The sequence below is a fragment of the Triturus cristatus genome, chromosome 10, assembly GCF_964204655.1.
Source record: "Triturus cristatus chromosome 10, aTriCri1.1, whole genome shotgun sequence".
In the NCBI taxonomy this organism is placed as follows: Eukaryota; Metazoa; Chordata; class Amphibia; order Caudata; family Salamandridae; genus Triturus; species Triturus cristatus.
Window position 1 is genome coordinate 171,863,384 of NC_140593.1, and position 14,874 is coordinate 171,878,257.

Here is a 14,874-nt window from a genome sequence, read left to right on the forward strand (position 1 = left end):
GAGGATTAACGACGTTGGTGATAGATTGATTCCCAACGCGGACTGCAGACCAAATTTGATAACGGCTGCCCACGAAAGTGTTGCGTCTGCGCATGCTGGAGTGTCAGCAACTGTGTCTCTTTTACAGCAACGTTACTGGTGGTACGGTTTGTATAAACAAGCGCGGGCTTATGTACTTAGTTGTGACATACGGCCAGCAGATTAAACCTTCTTCTGTTGCGCTTCCACCTCCAACGCAGCTGCATATATCTAATCAACCACTTGCGTGTGTCTATTTAGATCACTGCGGTCCTTTTACCTCTGATACTGCGTACAAGTACATCTTGGTTGCAGTGGATTCGTGCACACGTTTTCTGTGGGTGTGGCCACAAAGGAGTGCTGATGCCAGGACTGTCATCAAAGCATTGCGTGTCTTTATAGGGAGTTTTGCATGTGGTACCCTTCACTCTGATCAGGGCCCGGCGTTCGCCTCTAAGGCGTACAAAGAAGCAATGAGAAGTTTGGGGGTCCAAGTCAAATTTTCGTCTCCATACCGGCCTGAGGGCAATAGTGTTGTGGAACGGATGAACCGTGACCTAAAGCAAGCGTTGACAGCCAAGGTGTTAGGTACAGGCTGGAACTGGCTTGCCCACTTGTATGACGTCCAACGTGCACTTAATAACCTCCCTAGAAGGTCTCTGGGTGGGCGGACCCCGTACATGATGCTCTTTGGAGTGAGAATGTTTGTTCCGGACCTTGACGGTCTAGACATGGCGGCGGCTGCCGCGCATTTTGACCTAGATGACCACTGTGCTGTATTGCAGAATCTACAAGAAGCAAGAGACACTCTAGCGAAGGAACACGTGCCCTCTACGTCTGAAGAAGCGCTCCTGATTCCGGTAGTCGGCTGCTTGCCTCGAGTTGGTGACCTGGTCCGTGAGAAGGTGGAGAACAAGAAGGAGTTTGGCCCCTCTTATTGTGCACCAGTCCCGGTGCTTGGAGTATTGGGTACACGTACAGTTGTTTTACCCCCACTTCCTGGACGCAAGGGTAACAGGTACATTTCAATTGAAAATGTCAAGCTACACAGGGTGGCCGATTCTCCATAGTATGACACCTTCGGTTTCCTGCCCTTCGATGCTGAGAAACTCTGTTGTGATGCCACCCTCTATCATCGTGCCTGAAGTTTCCATTGAGATGCTTACAGTTTCTGATCAGCCTGTGCCACCTACTGCTGGTGGTTTGCCTGATGATCCTGAGTATGCTTATCCTGCAGAAGTCGCTTTGCCCCTATTACATACAACAACACTTACCCAGTCCCATTCTTCCTTTGAAACTGAATCATTGACTTCCACTGCCCCTTCCAAAATTTCTATATTTTTTGCCTGGTTCAAGAGACATTTTTTGGTGGCACCTTGGACTTACATCTGGTTGGTGCTGATTTGTATTTTTTTATTCATGACAATTGGCTTTGTAGTAGTGTTTTTTAGACTTATCAATGGATACTACCTGAATGAGCGTTCTACAATTCAATTAATTGATGGAACTTTGGCCCCCCATTCCTCATCACACATCATGAAAAGAGACCAGACGTTTGTGAACATCACCGCCTGGCCTGTACGTGATGGGATTGCTTGGGATGCAGTGAACTTTCAAATTCATGGTCCCACCGAAGTTATTAATGTGCCAACTGTTTTTCGTGTTTCTATGGGTGATGTAGTTAAACAAAACATCCGCTCAGATGATTGGGATGTAAAAGCAATAGAAGCACTGTTTTCTGATTTAAAATATTATGCTGCATTTGATGCTGAAGATCTATATTTAAATACTGCAAACTACGATGAGGAATTTTGTTTTCAACATTATGGCACACATTTCCTACACAGAGCAAATACTTTTCGAAATTTTGTTAATTTCACTCAATGGGAACATTGTCCTGTCCCTATGCCCGGCAGCTCTGCCACTTTATTGAAAAAATTCACATACTTTTCGGATTTTAGTGTGTCAAACCCTGATTCTTTTTATTTTAAGGTGGCGGTAGAACCCACTTCTAAGGTCAGACTGACACACACAAAATTATTATATTCCAAATCCTTTATGGATGAATTGGCTATTGCAGGTTATGACGTATGGAAAGCTACTATCGATCTTAAATCGGTTTGGGGAACTAAACCGTGGCAGGTACAAGGAACAGAAGCTTTGCATTGTGCCTGTCTTATCCCAAACCATATCTTATTTTTAAATTCGTCTATTTTTCAGACCACCTGTTTTGGATTGGCTATATCTAAAAAATTAATTTCCCCCTCGATCCCTGATCTGGGTGCTTATCCTGGTTGGGAAAATCACTCAGATCTGTCCCTTACTATGTTGCAGTCCCTTGTTTCCAATGGCACCTTCAATATTTCAACATTGAATCCTGAGGGTTGGTTGGTATGGCAAACAAGCTCAGATTCCTGTCAACGTCGGTTTCTGGATTTGGCTCCAGGGTATACACAACTTAGGGTTGACCCTCGTTTCACATCTTCACACACGGTGACTACCTACTCTGTGGGTAAGTTATGTCAGTCATGGCTGCAACATTCCACGTTAACTTCAGTTAAGCTTCATTTATCACGCTTAAATGACAAAATAGATTTGAATGATTTTATTAAGAGTCCTGCAAATGGCAGGTCTAAACGATGGGCTTATGCTATTTACAATGAAATTTGGAAATTGTCGCAAATTGAAGCTGCTTCTAGATTACGTGCTATTGACCAGGCCAATATGGAAAAAGTATTGGCTGTGATAGATAATAGTATTAATTCTTTGTCTTCTAGAATTTATACATTAGATAATATTGTTTCTTCTGTCGTAGACATTGTGCAAGATGATGTATCTGTGTTGTATCATGGTCAAAATCAGTTGCGTTCAATTATGCAGTTTGCATGGACATTGCAAACGTTAAAGGCAGGGAAAGTCCCTTGGGATTACATGAATATTTCATCATTGTTCCTTCCTTTTAATTTGACAGAAAAACAGCAGTTCATGTCCATGAAAGATGCAAATTATGCATTGCTGCACATTGAAAAATTAGAACCTTTACCTTTTTCTGTAGCTGAGTTGAATTCAGCCGTGTTTCTTATCCACGGATTAGTCACTTTACCTTTTAGTTTGTTCAAATTTAGTTCGTGCATGAAGCATTATGCCATTGGCAGATATGAACAACTTGGTGATGCGTTCCAACACGAAGTTTGGTCACTTCCGTTCACTTACAGATGCGTAAGGGATGGCAAGGAGGTTTACTTAAAAGGTGAAGAATGTACTTCCGCTCCTGATCACTCTGTGGTTTGTAGACATATACAATTACATGGCGCTTGCAATATACACGCTCCTAATTTAGCTTGTGTCCTAAAGGGGATTCCAATGCCAGTTATAACGTCTTCTTTTAAGCTGCTTGCCAACGGTAGTTATTTGCTTTTAAATAGTGAAGCTTGCTGTGGGATGCTAGTGGGTATTCCTTACATAGTCACTGTTTCGCAAAAAGTAGTTTGCTGTAATAACGTCCTTTTCCCAACCCCGCAAGGCCGACTCGATATATCCATCTGGCCGGCAATTCCAACCTTGAACGCAGAGTTCAATAGGATGAGCAGAATAAGGGATCTTTTGTCTAAAAAAGAGGTTGCGTTGACTTCGTCCCGTGAAACATTTCTTCTTAATGTGGCGAACACACGCACTGAGGTACAAGCTCTTTTAAATACCGACCTCCCACTCCATTTTGGAACCTTGATTCAAACTATCTTTAATGCTTCGTCTATGACTGGCCTTGTTCATTTTTTTAAAATTGTGGGCTCGGGCCTCGTGACATCTTTCCAGACTGTTTTTGGTGTGATCCCCGCATTTTTACATTCTATTTTTTCGAGTGTCTTCGGAGGGTTCCCCTTGCTCCTCGCTTTGGTGGCTGGGATCCTCTTGTTGATTTGCGCACTTCGATATGGCTGCACACCGGGAGTTGCAAGACAGCATGCTGCGCTTGCTCCATCTTTGTAGCCGGATGCTTGATTACTACGGCACCTTACCACTGGCGGTATTAAGCGTCAAGTATGGATTGTCTTTCCGGTTTCCCTGTGTGTGCAACCTGTCTTTCATTGCCTAGATTGTCCCTTCCAATGGGCTCTGGACTTGTGCCTGTCAAACTTGGCGTCACCTGACCCGGATTTTGATGAACTAATGTGTCCCTTAGTGGCTCATGAATTTGATTGTTCTGGTGTCGGGTTTATGGCTTTGGGTGCTGCACACGAAGTCCTTGGTAACTGGGATATCGGAGAGGCGGCTATTGAATTCCTTGAAAGGAGTTATATCGAGGAGACTGACAGTTGCCCTATCATAGTGCTGGATGCTCCGATACTTGATGACCACGTGTGTTCCTTTCCCTTGTTAAATTGGATGGCGGATACTTTTGCGGAATGCTACAATGATTTCCTCTTGGAAGCTGTTGCAACATACGGTGCTTATACCTTTATGGATTGACTGATGGACATTGTCACTCCAGCGTGCATCCAGGGCTGTTAATTTTCTACGAAAGTTTTGCTGATATTTTTAAGACATCATTTTTCATTTTTTAAACAATTTTTTTTTCCTTTTTATTCTCGGACTTTACACTTACCTTATATGGACTTATAGTTCATGCCCTTGGTTCCGTTCTAAATCACTTGAACTCTGCGTTCTTGATAAGTGTATCCCTATTGGTTCGTGCTCCGATCATGGGGGGGTGTAGGATGGATTAAGCCACGCCCTATTTACAACACTAAGTTAGCATAAACAAGATCATTGTTAGCAAGCAAGCTTGTCGTTTCTGCTGCGCTGCACACGACACTGTTGTTACGTGTTATTCATTTTAGAAATGCTGACTCGACTTTGCCTTACAGGATAACAAACTGTTGTTTCACATTCATAAATGTTCACAAAGATACCATAAACTTGTCCATTTTTAACAGTTTAATACCATTTGTTCCAGTGTTTTCAATAATTTCTCACTCCATTCACATGTAAGGTTATATGTTATCTCATTTCTTCTAGTGCAACCTTAGCCCTTCTTCAGGGGTAATATAAGGTTAAGAAACTTTCATTTGTTTTTTGTTCAGGCCAGTATACATCGAAATGTGTTTTACACTCATCATACTATGTGTAAACTACAACTATGTTTTATAGAACAACCTTTCATTAATCTTCATTATCCCACAAACAAAATGTGTTTAAAATTAACTAAAATGTGCCAGTAAAAACATATTTTGAAACTCTCCCAAAGTGTTCCCCCCTTGTATCTTCTGCATTCTTGTTCAAATACACCATTACTCAGTGTTCGGATCGTGAGATCGCACCAATTGTGTTTATAATCAACTGCTACACCATACTAAATACTAACTCAAATGACAGACAAAACCACAACTAAAACAAACTACGCTTTGCTCTGTGCCTACATCCTCCATTTCACAGTACATCAACTCCAACCGCTTTCCACACCTTAGACTATATAAAAACATGGATCTCTATTCAGCCACAGCCTGCAGCCTGCAGCCTTTCTCCGCTGAGGATTTTTTGCTTCATCCCAGAGAATAATTCAGAAGGTAAAACATTTCACTGGGACGTACCTAGTACCTGTATCCAACCTGCGTCTATTGCAGTGAGCTTTAACTTTTGACTTTGTCCCAGTCAAGCACATCAAGATGACTGAGGTAGGTGATTAATGTTTTGTAGGATGGATTAAGCCACGCCCTATTTACAACACTAAGTTAGCATAAACGAGATCATTGTTAGCAAGCAAGCTTGTCGTTTCTGCTGCGCTGCACACGACACTGTTGTTATGTGTTATTCATTTTAGAAATGCTGACTCGACTTTGCCTTACAGGATAACAAACTGTTGTTTCACATTCTTAACCGTGAAATGTGCACTTGGTCTATACATCATGCAAAGAACGCGTCTGGGTCACTAGAAGGTACAGAGTGTTGTGTTTAGATTCATCGTACCACTTTTTAGACATATCATACATACAGCTGCCAATATCTGAAGGACAAGCGTCTTTAATATTGCAGAACAGTTTGGTTTTACATTCATTCGAACAGAAGAGCTGATGCATGAGAGAGCTGATCCTTTGATGTGATTCTACTAAGCTGATCTATACGGTATGGGGTCCCCCCTGTTAGCCTAAGAGACCTTCTAATAGTCTAATAATAATAATGTATTAGATTCTAGAGAAAGGAGTGTGGCTGTATACCACTGTCATTATTAGTATGATTGCTCCTTTCATTTTGTATGGTATTGTAATAATGCTTATGGTTCTGATCTGTACTGTTAGTCTGCTAGTGTTAGCCAAAGTACTGCATCTTAGGACGCGAGGTTTATAAAATAAACTCTTTAAACTTTACCGTGTCTGTATTATTATGTTGTGGACTAACAAATAGATACGAACAGGTATTTCGGATTCCCACCACTCCTGAGAAATATCTAAGTCGCTTTTTCTGGTTTGTCTATACATTGGGACCGCCTAGCTAGATCTAGGCTAACGGATAGGATACTAAGCTAGTCGGATAAGGGGTTCTGGGTTCTGAGGGGAGTTTTCTGGTACACCACAATTCTCTGAGGTCCTGGTCTCCTGCGCATAGTTCTGTGCAAAAGCAGAATCCCTGCAACAGTTTTAGTGTCATTTCATTTATTAAAATGTAGTCTATTTTAAAATTGGTTTGGGATTTTTTTAATGTTGTGTTTTCACTTCATTACAGTTTGAGCAATGCATAAATACTTAACTCATTGCCTCTAAGTTAATCCTAACTGCTTTTGTGACAAGCAATCAAAGAGTTAAGCACAGGTTTATTTATTGACTTTACTGGTTCACCCTGACAAGGATTGTGGTTAGTATTGGAGTTCAGTTCTCACGCCCTCAGCTAATACTCCAATTTCTTACACAAAGAAATTCAGAGCAGAGCCAGTGCTACTGTGCTACTTTGTGTTACATCTGGGCTATTTTCCACCACAAAAAATAAATGTTTTGCACTGGGAAGTAAATCAAAAATATCCACTTTGCACCACTGTGTGCCACGGCCAGCAGGCTGCCAGTTTCTAATAAAAATATGTATTTACTATGAAATGCCATATTTTAATTTTGGATACCTCAGCATCCTTCCCCTAACAAAAGCATGTCATTTTCATGAAAAACACTCTCCCCCATTAACAGTTTTGTTTTTCATACTTATCAAATACACGTTTGGTCACCAAAACCTGATGTGCAATTTTCATCAGCTACTAACATTCTAGAATATGCATAACGTCTGACATATCACAATCACAAGCTGGGGTGCACCCAAAAAAATCTACCACCATATACACCACTATTTCTACCTTTCCGCCTGGGACAACATTATGCCAGTGGCAGTTTCAAGATTAAGTAAGCTCATTTTACACCAAGGACATACAAAACTTTGTTTGAAGTGGGCGCTATCTTTGGAGTATTCCCACAATATTGCTAAAATTGATCATTACTTCAGTAGTGTGAACCATCATGCATTGGAGCCTATGATATATGAAAAAATTATCACCATAATACCTCAGACAGCATACATTCAGAGATGTGATCCATTTTCTTCTCGATGCCCACAATATGCCAAAACTAGCGATATTTACCACCATGGTTGTGACAATCAATCCCCAACTACACTTAAGCAGGGCAATAGATACAAATAAGCCATTGCAATAGGTGTACAGGTTTAGAGATGTGTTGGCTGGACAACTGTAACACACTTTAAAAATGACTTCAAAAAAGCATTTTAACGGGTTACAAAGGTTTCAAAATCAATTGTCCCAATTATACTTCAAACTTCATGATTGGGACCATGAAAAACAATCCTGCAAAGTATTACAGTGTCTTTCAGTAATGTCAGACGTTAGCCCCTGCCTACACTGACTTTAAGAACTTACAGTCCAAAAAATGGTATCTGATTAATGCAAACCGTCAGACAAAAGAAATCTGAAGGCTAATTGCTAATTCACTAACTACCACCTTGCAAGTGGAACCTCACCATCTTCATTGCAGGAATATCTCTCAAACTGAGCTCTTCAGCATAGTGCTGTACCTGGGTTCTATACGGTGGCTGCACTGTCTAATGGGGAACTCAATAAAAACAATACATAATTAAATAAATACAATATTCAAGGAAAAGCATTACATCAAAGTTGGCTACTAGTGTTGTGAGGATGAGCTCACTACAAATTGCCACAATATGCCACTACAGCATCCTTGAAGATGAGGGTGCTACCATGACACTTATTGCCCCTATGCCAAATACAAATTTCATGGTGCTAGGCATTGGCTTTCTTCTGTGCGGTGTACCAATTGTTACGGTGGCCGAGATGGTATGGGTCAGGTCACAGTGACCACTGACAGGGAACACCTCTAAGACCAGGCATAGTGACACTCTCTCTGCCTCACATACACACATATACACACACATACACACACACATGCACACAAATATTTCTTCAATCACGAGATATGCGAACAACAGGGAGGAACTGCGATGAGCCCCTGCTTCACCCCCACCTATGGACATCTTCACAAGGGCTGGTGTGAGGAGGAGGTGCTCAGAATTGACCTTCTGGACAAATGGAATGAGAGCATCATCTTATGAGCCATATTGATTGATAACATTTTTGTAGTTTGGAGAAGGGGCATTGGATCAGCCTACATGGTTGACTTTGATATTAACAGCAATGATTTAAAACTCAGTTTTATAAGTGACATCAGCAAGACAGATGCTGAATTCGTTGATGTCAAGCTACAGATGCAAAATAGGAAACTCACCATGACATTGTTCAGAAAACCAAGGGCCGTAACCAGTACCTTACATGCCAGAAGTTTTCATTCAATGTCTTTGAAGTGAAGTATTCCCTATGGAGAACTTCTCATTGCAGAGATAATTTGTAGTACCAATGACGGGTTCAATGCAGTAAAGAATTACATGCTCAGGAGATTCAGGAACACAGGGTTCACCAACAGCTCATTAGAGAATGCAGGCAACAATGTATCTAAACTTAAAAGGGAGGACATACTGCTTGGCCAAGAGACAGAGGAAACATGCAGCCAAAAAAGAACACACACAGATTTATCACCACATATCACAGCTCAACCATTGAGCAGTGGGAGCAGCCTTTGGCAAACCCTGGCACCTACTCACAAGTAGTCCTGTGATATGTGAAGATCTCTCCAAAAAACACTTGTCACCTTTATAAAAGCTAAGTCTTTGTGTAATACTTTAGTGAGATGTAAGAACTGAGAGAACAATATGGTTAAAACCCAAAGATGGCTTCATGAAGCGCACAAAATGCAAGGCATGAAAATGGTGAGAATCTAACTGAAATTCACATGTTTGGTATGGGTTTCCAGAAAATAAAAGGTCACTACACATGCAAGAGTGACCATGTTGTGTATAACCTCAAATAATGTTGTCCTAAGACCTATGTGGGTAGCACGACCCTGCAGAGGATTCTGGAGCATTTGAGGGTTATCAACAATGTGGGCACCACGTGCCCGGAGGCTAGGCATTTTCGCAGCGTGCATAAAGGTGATGAGAAAGAACTGAAATATAGCATCATTTGTATTGGTGAGGGGAGGCAATTGAGGAATATTGTGTACGGCAGCCTCTCAGGTAACATTGAGTCTTGGATCATGTTTTTTGCTCTCTCTGACTCCCATATAAATGTCATTTACTTCTGCCACCAGACAGCATGTACAAAAGCATTATTGTGTTAACTGCTCACATCTGTATGTATAAAAACATATATCAGCACATAAGAAACTGCTTGCTACACATATTAAATGATTTTATTAGAATGCCGACAAGCGGTTTGCAGTATGAATGGTTTTGTCTGGTGTACTCTGCCAGCCTTTGTTCATTCGGATTATGACGTTTTACAATGTGACTATATATGTTTTAGCAAAATAGCACCATGCACAGTGACAAAGGTAGTATTCTGCCAAAACGCATCTTGTGATTGTTTGATCCTGTGACAGGAAAAATCTGGATATTTCCCATGCACACCGCAGTGCCTGTCATTCCTTGCACCATTAAATGTACTGGGGTTACCCTGTGTTCCTCAGAACCTGAGTATGCAGTCATAAGCTACGAACGAAATCTCGTCAAGGGAAATTGTAAAATAATGTTTTTTTATTAAACATTTAGTACAAAAAGGGCCTATAAATGATCCCTCAAGCATGTGTGAAACTTCTCCTACTCAAAAAACAGAAATCTTTAAATAAAAATGATTTACAAAAACCACTGACACAACACAACAATTAACTTGTTTTAAATATATTCTTTTTTACACAGCAAACCATTTATGTCTATTTCTTTTCATATTTCTCTTTTCAACGGCTGTCCAGAGAACATAAAGAACAATACATCACATTAACATATACATAGTGAAAATCACATATCTCCCGGTGATCACATACACAAACATAAGACCTTGGAACCACAAATTAATCAAAATGTCCCAAAAATGTGTTGTACAGTGTATCCTTATATCTTCTTTACATATTCCATGGATAACTGACATAGCACATAACGTAATGTCGTCGAAGTTTTGACCCTGTGATCAAGTGTTATTTAATATACATCATGGCTGGTCTACCTCAGGACTAAAACAGACCAAAGCAAAAACAACAGTTGATGGACAGAATGCAGAACAATTTCATTCTATTCACCCCAGTACAGAGATCTGGGCCTAAATCCATTGTTGTTTTGCTCACCAGGCCCCTCCAGTTTGAACCCAGCCATATACAAATCAGTCTTGACCCTGTACCTCATGGGAACAGTTCAGCCCGACCTGCCAAGCCAGGTTCTCCCTGGACTGGAAACAAGCATCCTAGTACTGGTTTTGGGGTTAAACCCCTCTTCAGCCAGGATAGCTTGCTTCCAGTGGCATGCTTCGGCCTCTCTGAGTGCCTCAGCGAAAAACCAAAACGAGTCAGACAAGCTCTTGAGACTAAAGAAAAAACAAATTAGAACTGATTTGCACGGTAATTTTTTAGTTCAACACTTAAAAGCTGGGACCATTCCTGGTGGTCTACAAATTCGAAACGTCCCTGCAATTTTTACAGAGGATCCGTTGTACAAAAAGGGCTATAGTTACATCGAGACAAAATGTAGTAGAGACCTCATGGTTTTAACAGTGCAGACAGCCCAGAGAATCTCTAAGCAATAACTGGAGGAAATTGAGATTTTAGAGTCAGAGATCAAAGGGAATCAAACCATCTTGGACTCATTGTTGGACAAAGTTGAAAAGGAAATCTTGGGTTGGGTCCGTTGCAGAGGTTTAAAGCTGATGTCACCCACTGGAGGACGCTACAACTCACCCTTATGGGCAGGGCGTCTCTATTCAAAATGCTTGCCCTGCCACGTTTTCTTTATGCCTTGCAAAACACCCCCTTCCTGATCCCAGAATCTTATTTCTCGCAGATCGACGCAGCACTTAGAAATCTATTATGGGATAATGGGCCACTTCGGATATCCATAAGCTCACTAGGGGATGGTACGATGGAGGCATCGGCTTGCCGGACATGCGCCTATATTACCAGGCGTCTCAATTGGTGGCTATTAACAAATGGGTTTTTGGATCACATGCCGACCCTTGCTTCCGCACTGATCAGTGATTAATGGGGAAGGGTGGCTACTACAGAGCGCTATATTCTAATCCCAAGAAATTACGATTGACCGGCCCTACGGCCCGTACAATAGAGGTGTGGCATGGGGTCCAAAGGCAGATGGGATGGCCTGGGCGCCTTACAAAGGCTTCCCCCCTGTCGGAGCCTGACATCTTGGGACGCCTTAGCGCTTGTGCAGGATTCGATAAATGGGACATGATCGGTATTTCCACGGTGGGAGATATGTGGGTCAAGGGCAAGAAGGCCTCGTTTGCAGAACTCCAACTCAAATATCAGCTAGCACCATCTGAGCACTTCCGATATCTTCAGATTAGCCATGCTATAGACTGCGCCCTACCGGCAGGCGCCCCACTCCCAGACTCCTCCCCTCTGGAGGACAGGTTGTTGCTGGACCCAATGGACAGCACGGCCGTCTCTCTCACATATAAGAAACTCATCAACAACCAGCCCGATCCAATGCTTAAACTGCATACTAATTGGGAGACAGACCTAGGTGATATTACTGAGGAGGACTGGCTCGAAGCACTGGCTTCCCCCCGTGAGATTGCTATTCCGATGCAACTCCGGCTGGTCCAGCTTAAGATCCTACACCGTGTATATTTCGACACTAAATTGCTTTTTAAATTGGGCAGGAGACTAGACACGAACTGTCTCCGACACTGCAACCAAGTAGGCACATTCCTACATATATTATGGGAATGTCCCCACATACAAAACTACTGGATAGAGGTCACACAACAATTGGCTAGATCCTGTGGAAAACCCATACATCCATCTCCCCACCTATGCCTCCTCAACATTTGGGAGGCCACATACCTCACTCAAACCGAACAATCGTGGGCCACGATGGGTTGTATCGTAGCGAAAAGATATATTGCCCAGAAGTGGGGGGTGGATACTTTACCACAATTGCGGGAATGGGCCAGGGACATGGACCATGCTATGGTGGCAGAGAAAATTGTATATAAGGGTAGAGGCTGCCCTCGAAAATGGGATCAAAAGTGGGGCGGTGGAATAAATACAGAGGGGATATCTGTATTTCTCCCACAGTGGAACTTAGACGGGAGAGAAATGCACTATTGGACGGGGAAGACACAGACGAGGTGACATAATTCCACGCGCCATCGCTCACTTAGCAGATGTGGCGATTCCTAGAACTGTGAAAATAAATATGGTTTTCTGTACTGACCTGCCTATTCCATGGGGACATAGTTGATGCTTTATGTTGATAATGCACCTTTTGCCAATACGTGAATGCCTGTATCTACAGCTGTCTTACCTATGTACTGTCTTTGCTGCTGCTAAAGTTGTCTTTAATAAAAATAGTTATTTAAAAAAAAAGAAAAGGAAATCTTGGAATTCAAAGATTATACAGTCAACCAAAAAAGTAACAAATTTGAAAAGGATAAAAAAAACTTTTGTATGGAAAAGGTGTATCCATACCTCCATGCGAGGCAGAGAACAACGAAGGACATAGAAATATAAATAGAAGAGGCAACTTCCAACAACAACAAACTCCTTTTTTAGGAAGAGGCCAGCAGAAATCACGTGGCAAAACCAGATTCAACGACCCACCATGGGAGATGTCAACAAGATGACAGAATTATAAATACTAGCTGTCTCTCCAATTTTCAATTTATCTCAAAGAATTCTAACTGTAGATGAAAAAAACATTCTGGAAAAAGGGGCTATCTTTTGTCCCTACGAAAAGTACCAACTTTGTCAGAATGAAAACGGAGGTTATTAAATTCTGTAGGAAAATATGGCTACAATCCTTCTTTGCAGAGAATCCTTTTTCATCAAGCTTGGAAGTCACAGGTTTAAGGAAAAAAACATCTTTCTGTCCACCTTCAACAAAGATTCCAAAGGAAGTAGTCACGTTTGGAAGAACTGTTTTGTCAGCGATTGCAGAGATGGAAAAGAAAAATAAATTTGTCAAGCATAACACATCTAAACCAGAAAAAGAAGCCCTATTGAACCTTAAGAATGATCAATCCATAACGATAAAGCAAGCGGATAAAGGGGGCTCAATTGTAGTCTAGGGGACACCAGAATATACGTTGGAAGTGATGAGACGACTAGGAGACGTGGAATGTTACAGAAAAATTGGAAAAGATCCAACTTATGAATCACAGGGAGAACTCTTTGAAATGCTAAAAAATGGTTTTGAACAGGGGTCTTGGGCAAAAAAGAATATGAATATCTGCAAAATAAACACTCCAGGATTCCGCTATTCTACGTACTACTTAAAGTACATAAAAACGAGACTTCACCACCTGGGCAACCGATCGTCTCCGGGTGCGAATCACTGTTGTAGCCGATTTCAAAATTTGTCGATCATTTATTAAAACCATTTATGATTGTAGTTCCTTCCTTTCTCCAAGACACTACTGATTTTATCAACCAGTTGGATGCGATACAATTTGACCAACGGACACATCTCTTGGTCACATTGGATGTAGTGTTGTTATACACTCAAATTCCCCAGGATGAAGGTCTGGCAGTAATTGACTCCTTTTTGGACAATAGAATAAAACCAGTACAAATACCAACAGATTTTATAGTTGATTTGGCGAGCTTTGCGCTTAAGAAAAATTATTTCAACTTCAACGGTGACTTTTATTTTCAAGTGAAAGGAGTAGCTATGGGGTGTCCTTTTGCCCCAGAGCTAGCTGTACTCTTCAAGGCCAAATATGAAGAAAGATTCATATACAACAACAATCCCTTCCCTAAATTTATTGGGAGTTGGGTACGATTTATCGATGACATCTTCATGGTGTGGACAAGCAACGTTGAAAATTTGTTAAAGTTTCATGAATGGCTGAATGATAGGTCTGCGGATATCAAATTCAGTATGAGCCACTCCAACATCAAAATGCCATTTCTTGATGTTGAGGTATACGCAGCAGAAGGCAGACTGGTGACAACATTGTTTAAAGAATCTACAGACAGGAACAAAGCTCTGCACTTCTCAAGTAATCATCCAAAAAGTTTAAAAGATAACTTGCCCTATGGACAATTTTTAAGGATAAGAAGAAACTGTACATACAAAGATGAATACACTTTTCATGCCACAAATTTAGTAGGCAATTTGATGGATCGAGGATATCCTAAATTTTTTTTGAAAAGGGCGATGAAAAGAGCTTGGTGGACTCCACAGGAGGCACTTTTGGAGAGAAAAGAAAAAACAACTGTTGAAAGA